The sequence below is a fragment of the Amblyomma maculatum genome, chromosome 7 (assembly GCF_055883805.1).
Source record: "Amblyomma maculatum isolate TAMU_Amacu chromosome 7, ASM5588380v1, whole genome shotgun sequence".
NCBI lineage: Eukaryota > Metazoa > Arthropoda > Arachnida > Ixodida > Ixodidae > Amblyomma > Amblyomma maculatum.
Window position 1 is genome coordinate 80,115,102 of NC_139350.1, and position 9,123 is coordinate 80,124,224.

A 9,123-nucleotide genomic window follows, 5' to 3' on the forward strand; every position below is an offset into this window, starting at 1 on the left:
TATATGGGGCAGTTATGAAGTTGCAGTGAAGAACCAGACATATGCGATAATAAAAAATAGAATTCGTTATTGCATCTGCTTTTGCACATGATTAAAAATTATTTAACTGCAAGCAGCGTTTGCGTGTTCGCGAAAACTACGATAGTCGCTTACTTGAAACAAAAAGTTTTTTTTGGCCAAATTATTTTACCAATACAATATTCACACAATCGACAATTACCCCAATTTTTTTTCAAGACAGACGAAGATGGCCACTTTTGGGGCCTGGGACGTTTTGCTTGGAATGACCCCAAAAATAACCACAGAAGAACCATGCACCACTTAAAACAGCACAAGTGGCAGACATACAAACACCGGTGCCTTGCGGAGAAATTCATAATAGCGGTGTCGATCATCAAGGAGCGAGAGCAGCCATGGGGAGCATGCACAATAAATACGTGAAAGCCGAGAAAGAAACAGGGAAGAAAGGGGTACTGTGAAAGAAGGCCAGGTCCAGACGGCAAGGTCGTGAAGGCAAGGCAATGTATGCCGTGTCAGCGTTTTATCTGATGGAGAAAACCCAAGCGCGCGCCGGAGCCGGCGCGCGGGACGATGATGATGATATGTACAAGAGGAAGAAGAAGATCATGGTATGTACAAATGAAGGAAGATCCGTGGAGGGCTCACACAATGTGCCCGGGGGGTCGGAAGCGGCCAGCCTGGCCGCTCCTAACCAACCGATGTACCGCGGCGCACAAACGGCTTCAAGCGAGATACGTGAACAATTTCAGTTCCACGGTGGCGTCGGTCAGCTGGGGGATCAACAGGTGTAACTTGGTAGTTTACTGGTGAAGTTTGGTTGATTACCTTGTAGGGACCAAGATAGCGGCGCTGAAATTTATCACTAAGGCCAGGGGTGCGCAGTGGTGTATAGAGCAGTACTTCGTCACCAGGACGAAAAGAGACCACGCGATGCTTCGAATCGTAGCGACTCTTGCGGTCTTGCTGGCACGCTTCTGTGTTGAGGCGGGCAAGATGACGGCATCTGGCCACACGGGATAAGAACTGGGCTGGTAATGATGAGGAGTAGTCAGGCGTAGAGAAGAAGGAAGTGTCGAGGATTGTATTGGGAGGGCAGCCGAAAACGAGGAAAAATGGGGAGTAACCGGTAGTCCGCTGTACTGGAGTATTATAGGCGAGTGTGACGAATGGTATAACAGTATCCCAATTTCGATGATCCGGTGTGATGTACATAGATAGCATATCCGATAGGGTGCGGTGAATCGCTCAGTCAGACCGTTAGTCTGGGGATGGTAGCTTGAGGTTGTCTTATGGAGGGTGCCCAGTAAACACCAACCCATCTATGAGACGGCTATAAACTGTCTTGCCAAGACAAGCAAGATGCCCGATAGATGTCTCAGTAGACCTCTGAGATGGCTACTAAACGTATATAATATGTCTCGACAAGATATGCAAGACATTGCCAGATGTCTTGATATTTCTTGTAGTGATCTTGTAGCTCAGCTAATGCACCCACTTTTTTAGGCTACAAGACGTCTTGCAAGATATCTCCTAGAAATCTGGAAGACAAATAACTTACTAAACGTAAGTCAGTCTAGCAGATAGCTATAAGGCATCTTGCCCAAGATAAACAAGTCACCTTATAGACATCTGAAGTGGCACCCAAGACAGCTGATAGACATTTAAAAGATGCTTTGACAAGATATGAAAGATGTTTTTATATGTCTTGGTACTTCTTGTAGCTGCCTTCTAGCTCAACTAATGCACCCACTTTTTTAAGCTGCAAGACGTCTTGCAAGTCATCATCTAGAGATCATTAAAATAGATTCTGAATGTCTAAAATGAGCTCTAGAATCTCCTGCAATGCTCTAAATTATTTATTCCCTGCTATTTCTCGCAAAACTGTCTGAAATGCTTATGTATTTGTAGAGGTTTTCAACACCACTGCCAGACAAAAAATAGTCTCACCAGATGCTACTACAACTAAAGCTGCATTGCCGTCACACACCCACAGTGCTCTTTCACACATTCAGTTATGATGCAAGCTAAACTGATGTACAATTGTAAATCATTAATACTCACGCACTACAACTGTTGTCTAGTAATGAGAACTGTATGTTTTTATTACAAAGCGTGCCACATTTCACTGTTAATGGCCATCAGGTGCTCTTTAGAAAGTTTGGTAGTAACTGCACCCAATGCTAGAAAATGAGATGAGTAAACTACAGAACTCTTTAATTTCCTCAACATTATACATTGCAAATAGGCAACTTAATCTCATGCATGTTAAAAGCAAGGAAAGCCACAAGCAACAGTATGCAAATGAAAAAATGTGGTTCTCTGAAGCCTAATATTGTACCAAGGAAGAAAACACCAGAAAGAGCCAACTCATGAACACATGACATGTAAAGAATGATGCACATTGCCATTCATTCTCACAGACATTAAAACTGCAAACAGTGAGAACTGTACACATTCTTTGTTACAAAACATGCCACACTGTACGGTGGACAGCCATGGTTGGGTGCTCTTTGGGAGATTCGGCAATAACTACAAAAGGTGCTAGGAAACAAAATGTGTAAATCATATATTTGATTTTTTTTTCAACAGTGCGCTACGAAGTTACAAGCACAGAAACTAGACACTACAAGTGGTATGAAAATGACAAAATAATAATGCAGTTCTCTCCAAGCTTAAAATGATCTTTTTACAAAAGAATGACAACATCCATACTCCAAACAAGAACAGGAAATGACTAGAAATAAACAGGGATAGGTATGCAAAAGTGTACAAAACTGGTTGAGTGGTCGAACGAACTATCTGCATAATGTTTGTACAAAATAAAACAAAGCAACAAATTCGAATGAAAAAGCTTCAGTATACAGAAAAAGGCGCTTTCACAAAGGACCATCATCACGTGTTGCATTTCATACTATATGTGCATGCATGTCACCAACTGAATGCTGGTCATACATACATCTTGTAGAAACTGCACAAACACTTGAGCAATAGGCACGACATCAATTCCATTAAAAAATCTACACTGCAAAAAAAAAGAAGCCAAGACTGCTTCACTGCTGCTGTTCCTGTTAGCATGACTAGAATGCACTGAAAAAAAAATGCAATGGCTGCATGCCTGTCATAGTTACATTCTACTATCATAACTAAAAAGTACTAAGGAAAAGGTAGCAGGTAAGGGTCATACATCACTCTACAAGAAACACTAGAAGGCACCATAAGGAAAAAAAAAGGAAGGAGCAAAAGTTTCGCATCCCTGTCATTGTACATACCAACCACTATATTCCATATCAAAAGCTGTTTGCAGCACTACAAAAGATAAGGGCAGCATGAACCAGCCATGATGGCACCAACTGCCCTTACCTTTTGTAGTGCAGCAAACAGCTTGCGAGGAGTACAGAAGGCACAGCAAAGAAAAAAAAGAGAATAAAATTCAGTATTGCACACGGTGCTGCTCTTCACATTCTGCTGGTATAAAAAGAAGGAAGTTAATTGCTGAGATAGTTGGTTTTCAGAAATAAAAAAGGTATTTAGCATAACACAGACACACACAAGAAAGAAGACACCACGTGTACTTACTACAACTGTTTATTTAGGGGAAAGCAGTCGATGCATAGCTTTCACTGCTGATGTGCACATGTACAAGGCAACAGGAAAACAGCACCAATCTTATCAAAGCAGGTATGAGAAATATCTGTTCAGCCTCAAAGAAAAGCTGAAGTGTCACTGACACAGCTCAAACCTGTTTAATGTATAGATGGTATCCTCTGCTCCCTGAAAGCTTGCTCAGCTAAGCCATCACATAAGCTACGAAAGCAAACAGGTCGGCGTCAGAAGAGATATGGCCAGCATTTCGTAAAGTGCACCACCGTCTATAAAGTTCTACTGTCATGTAGAAAAATCTTATTTTGCACAAGCAGGATTCTGCGTCAATGGCCAACTTAGGGAACATGCAAAAGACATTAACAATGAAGGTGAGCGACTTCTCTTGCACCGTAGGGTTTGCACCAATTGTGAAAACTGTGGGTAACGGCTCATGAAACACTAGAAGCCCTTCATATAAAAAAGCAGGTTACAGCTGTGTCAGCAGCAAATTGGTTTTTCTTATGAGACTGAAGAAAAATTTCTCACGCATAGTTTGACAAAATGGTGCTGTTTCCATGTTGCCTTGTACCCGTGCGCATCACCTGAGTAGGCTATGTATATCGGCTGCTTTCCGCTGAACAGTTGTAAGTGCTGATGGTGTCCTCTGTCTTGTGTGCGACTGTGTTACGCTAAATAGCCTGTTATTATGCATGGAGAAAAGGCATTGAAAAAAAAAACAAGGTCTGAATACCACTGCCAACATTCTGGCATGAAAGCATCGTAAAATGAGGGAGCTGGAATGGGTTGTGCATCTGTTATTCTGTACAACCCTAGAGGGCAGAGAAAATTGAAAAAAAAAAAAAAAACTTCCGGGGCTATCAGATCCACTGCAGTCAGTTACAAATTAAGAATGAAGGGGCGAATATCCCTCAAAGGAGGCTTTTCTGCCAATCAGATCGTTCTCAACACTGGTACCACTTCAGCCCTTGTCCACAGCTAACTAGGCTGGGCAGCTTTTTCTTTATCGGTACTGAACACCAGCTGCACTGCCTCTTTTTGTCACCTACTGCCATGAAAGGGGGAATTCCTTTGTGGCTCAATTGATTGGGAGGCTCCTCTCTGTCAATTGTTGGAGGCCTACCTTTGCAAAATTACAAAGCTTCAAACTTGAGTTGTAAATGAGCACAGAAGGTGCCTTGATCCCAGCTGCTTGCTATTGTGGCACTGTTCATGGTGGCTGTGCAGCGCCTTTAGATGTGGACTTGGTCTTTGTCACAAGGCAAACACCAACCACTCTTTTGTGACGTCGGCAAAACTAAGTTTCATTGGTGTTGAAGGCTTTCCATGTCACACCTGCCAGGATTAAAATCAAAAGCACGATTTAGATATATGAGCTCCCAAACAGAAGGAAAAAGTCCCACTGTTGGCAACTCTAAGTTTTTGGCACAGTCAAACCATACCTGTGTATTCAGTCAGTAGCCCGCGACTGCCCATTGAGATGTCAGTCCTGTGGCCCTCATTGCTAAGTTGTGTTTGCAGCACAGACAGGAAAAGGATAGTTGCTAGGCAGCCGTGGAGGTGGTGGCAACCTGCAAGGTGTTGCAATGCTTTAAAGATTTCTTGTGAAGTTTAATAAAGCAAATCACTGACTACAAAACATAGGATAAGAATTTAACCTCAAAATATGTCACATAAGGTTGAGAGTACTGAGTACACAATAGAAATATGTTTAACCAAGACACGCACTAGCAGCACAAAATAGTGCTGAGTATAATATATGTATATTAATAACTCCTTGATGACCTCGAAGGCTAAAACATTTTCTTGTCTTCACCAACAGACACACCTGAAGAGAACCACCATTTTCCTGATTTATACATTTCTTTTTTTATTGAGAGTCACTTTCTATGCTGGGTAAGGTTCCTGCCTCTGAGTTTACTAAGTGTTTCATTCGACATATGTAGAGAAGAAATAAATCTATGTATCATGTATCTATGTATGGATGCATTACCTATGTATGTATCTATGCATGTATATATGTAGGTACCTACGTATGTATGCATCACCAGGTTTTCCTAGAACAAATGAAAGCAATATTTTAAACAGTGAGCATGCACCCAGAGCAAAAAAAAAAAAAAGAATGCATAGCTCACTTGCTTGAGCTGTTGGGTAAGTGTTTTGTTTACATGAAAATTCCCGCAGACACAAAATAACAAGAGCACCAAACACAGACACAACAGCACAATGTGAAAAAGAGCATTAAATTCTAAATTCTAAAGTCAATTCTAAGTTAATTAATTCTAAAGTTAAAGCTCAGCTACTTTTGTCATCTGATGAGAAGAGAGGAGTCGCTGGAGAAAGATTTGATGCTGGAAAAGGTTGAGGGTCGCCGGAGAAGGGGTAGGCGGCGAACGCGATGGTTAGATGGCATCCTCGAGGCACTGCAGAGGAAGTTATGTGATGCTAGGAAGATAGTGAGAGACCGGAAAGCGTGGCGTGACATGGTCCATAGGGTCACGAAGAGTCGGACATGACTGAACTGAACTGAAATTAAATGAAGGTATTTCACCTTTGATGCCAAACACCTTCACTTCGGGAGGAGTCCATATGCTATCAAAAGGTTTGCGTGGAGTCACAGCTTTGTTGTTGAGGACAGCCAGAAGGCATACACTGAACCCATTTATAACATGGCTACATTCTATACGCCTTAAAAGTAAGTTATGATTCAGTACTCTCTTTTCTTTTCCCAGTTCTGGATAGGAAGAGTCTATTGGCCCTGAAGCAAGAAAACAAATGAAATTGATATGTTTTTGTGTATTATAATAGGCTTTTCGTTATATGAGGTCCGTCTGAAAGATTTGCTTTCGATTTCTTTCTGTACCAATTCAACTGAAGCTTAATTTCTTAAAACATTTCCGCGAATAAAAAAAAAAAAAAAACTGAGGACCAAAGCAAATAGAGCACCAGCACATCACACAGCATGCAGTTCAGGAACTTAAAAAGAACTAAATTGTGCTTTCTGACTATATGAAAATGTAAAACCACTTCATCACGGCAATGTAATGGCTGACTGTAAACATTTTATGAACTATTAAAATTAAATCACTGCAGAATGTTCGTACGCCGTTCCTATCTCGCTATGTGTTTCAACTTGTGCCTGTGAACAGGCCGAGAGTATTTTGCTAGCAGTTGGGAGAGTCGCTGTGGCCAGAATGCACCTTACCCTCCCCTCTAAGGCGGCTTATTGAGATCGTTCTCTTTCTTTTTCGCAACCGCGGCATAACTTAGCGCGTAAGCTCTGCAGGCTGAGAAACAATGCACGGCTTCCACTCGACGGTGCGTATTTTCTGTATCTTGCTGCAGAGTGAAGGCCACACTAAGCATGCAGACTTTCGTGCTCAGTTGTGTTTCCTGGGAAAGTGTTAGAACCAGCGGCAATCAACGAAAGACGTCGGATCGCCAAGCTCATTTTGAAGAATTACATCGCGAGGTTCCGCCGCCAATGGCAGTTCACGAAACGCGGCGAGTGGAATTACAAGCGAAAAACCTTCCTGCATGCACAAAACTATAGATGCGCCATAAAACACCGCCTTTCGTACTGACTAAACGGTCCGCGCGCGCTATCTTGCTCGCCCATACAGCCTGCGCCGGCGGATGCAAACAACGGTCCTTGCAGCATTTTTATCGTAAAAAGAAAACACTCAGTCACTTTACTGCTCCATTAAGTGACTCATTTAGAAGAAACAATTTCTTACTCACCCAACGAAGCTTGCCTTGCAGCCAGAAGTAGCAGCCGCTGTGCGGGATACATTTTCAACGCAGTCACAAACCAACGGCCTAACGTGCAGACACGACTAGACACGACGAAAATTTGAAATGGCCAGCTCCGAGCAGCGCATTGATACAATAACTTTAAAAACAATAGAAATCTGAAATATATTTCATAAAACAAGCTATACAAGTAAAATGTAACTGTTGCTTATGACGTATTTGTTTCAAAACGGTAAATACAACCTGCGTCTTGCGTAATTATTTTCGCGCACTATTTTCTATCTCGCTGTAAAGAGGAGGGGTGCGAAAAGGCCACGGCGCGCGAAGTTTGGGAATGGCGGATCGTGCATAGCTGGCGTTCCGTATTAACATCGGCGCAGCAAATCTTTCCTCTGTGCGAACTACTGGCTTTTATCACACACGGATACATCTCTAGCTTACTTTGTCGTTGTGAACACTCGGAGTTTGGAGTCTTCCGGCGGACTGGACTGCGCCGAGTGAGGTCGAACACAGTACGCGTGTGGCTATCGGCTGCAGAAATGAAGGTGTCAGCGGCTTTTGTACATTATGTTCAGATACCCATCGCCTAAACAGCATTTCTTGGTGCCATATTGGTCCTGCATGCTGGAAACAGCCCAAATTGCATGCTTAATTCAAAAGCGCAGGCACTTTGGATACAGTATTTTGCAAGCTGAAAAATTGCTAGAACAAACCTTCGACAATTTATACTTAGAGTATGCAGAACAGTGTCGTCCAGTTAAATTGTGTACATATTGCACTATAGGCGCATATGTGACCCTGAAACGTCTTGTTAGGAAGTATGGTAGACTTCTGAAGCAGAACTCTAGAAGACATCTGGCGTTAGCCGGCTAATAACTGTCTTGCGTAGCTGAAGACATAAAAATTCTTCACTAGACAGATTCCAGACATCTTGCCGATGATGTCTTCTAGACTAGCACCAAGCGACGTCTTGTAGATGTCTTTGATAGCTCAAGATATATGTGACCAATATAGACATATCAAGACAGCTACAAGATATTCTGTGCTCAGTGGGTGGATGACGCACGAAGAACTTCGGATACGACTGTCGATAAGAAGGCCGTCCCGCGGTCACTTAGAAGCACCCGAGGAGCGCCGTGCTGCAATACAATTGACCGCAAAAAGAAGTTAGCTACCTCTTCAGCTGAACCAGTCGGTACAGGGGCCGTCTCAGCATAGCGTGTAAGGTGGTCGACAGCTGTTATAATCCAATGGTTACCCCCATTGGAGAGAGGTAGGGGACCATATAAGTCGATGCCGACTACGTCGAATGGTGTGGCGGGACAGGGAAGGGGCTGTAGGAGACCAGCGGGGGAAGAAGTCGGCCGCTTGCGACGTTGGCACAGGTGGCAGGAAGCAACGTATTTAGCTACGGTGGTAGACAGGCCAGGCCTAAAGAATCGTCTTTTCACGCGGTCGTATGTTTTATTAAAACCAAGGTGACCTGCAGTAGCGTCATCGTGGAAAGCCGCTAGTATACGTGGGCGAAGCACACGCGGTACGACTGGGAGCTAGCGAGTTCCATCAGGATAATACACGCAGCGGCGTAGTATGCCATCTTCAAGCTTGAAATTGCGAAGCTGTCGACGAAGCCTAGCGTTGGGTGGGCTCGAAGCGCCGATAAGGCGGTCGATGATGGGCCGACAGTAGGCATCAGCTAATTGCTGTGAGCGGAGAGCGTGCTTGTTCTCAGAGTCGTCAAAAGAAACT

The 9,123-nt window shown here is 43.3% G+C and overlaps 1 long non-coding RNA gene across 1 annotated transcript; it reads right to left on the minus strand.

The window, feature by feature from the left end:
* Positions 1-2,209: 2,209 nt before the first annotated feature.
* LOC146183724 (uncharacterized) lies at positions 2,210-7,591 on the minus strand. The gene is made up of 3 exons (XR_014708794.1): positions 7,363-7,591; positions 5,064-5,192; positions 2,210-4,956 (listed from the first exon to the last, which is right to left on the minus strand). It is a non-coding gene; the product is annotated as an uncharacterized LOC146183724 (long non-coding RNA).
* Between the last annotated feature and the right edge of the window lie 1,532 nt (positions 7,592-9,123).